The sequence below is a fragment of the Anoplopoma fimbria genome, unplaced genomic scaffold (assembly GCF_027596085.1).
Source record: "Anoplopoma fimbria isolate UVic2021 breed Golden Eagle Sablefish unplaced genomic scaffold, Afim_UVic_2022 Un_contig_5324_pilon_pilon, whole genome shotgun sequence".
Classification (NCBI taxonomy): Eukaryota; Metazoa; Chordata; class Actinopteri; order Perciformes; family Anoplopomatidae; genus Anoplopoma; species Anoplopoma fimbria.
In genome coordinates this window covers 1-415 of record NW_026548886.1, presented here as the reverse complement: position 1 = coordinate 415, position 415 = coordinate 1, and the positions used below count along the sequence as shown (strand labels likewise).

General features: G+C 42.7%; 1 non-coding gene across 1 annotated transcript; it reads left to right on the top strand.

Annotated features, from left to right (window-relative positions):
• Positions 1-271: 271 nt before the first annotated feature.
• trnal-uag (transfer RNA leucine (anticodon UAG)) lies at positions 272-354 on the top strand. The gene has a single exon. It is a non-coding gene; the product is annotated as a tRNA-Leu (tRNA).
• Positions 355-415: the final 61 nt, after the last annotated feature.

Below are 415 nucleotides of genomic sequence, written 5' to 3'. Positions count from 1 at the left end.
AGAACTCACAGACCGGATTTTACAACTCTAATCCTACAATCCCGATGTAAACATTAGAAATATGGCCTTAATGTGACAAAGTAATATACTAGGAATGTGCACTTGCATGCATGGCAAACGCATTGCCTGAAGGGAAGACGCTTCATTGAGGCCAAAGTTGAGATATGATATATCATGGCATAGTATACAAAGAATGAACTATCTCATGACCCATGTAATGTAGTATCTCATGATACTTATGGAAATGTCCACTAAATTTAGGTTTTATTCAGTCAGGATGGCCGAGCGGTCCAAGGCGCTGCGTTTAGGTCGCAGTCTCCACTGGAGGCGTGGGTTCGAATCCCACTTCTGACAGCAGCTGTTTTTACTGGTACCGTTGCCTGTAACATGATATTGGGGGAAAAAAGCAACAGCA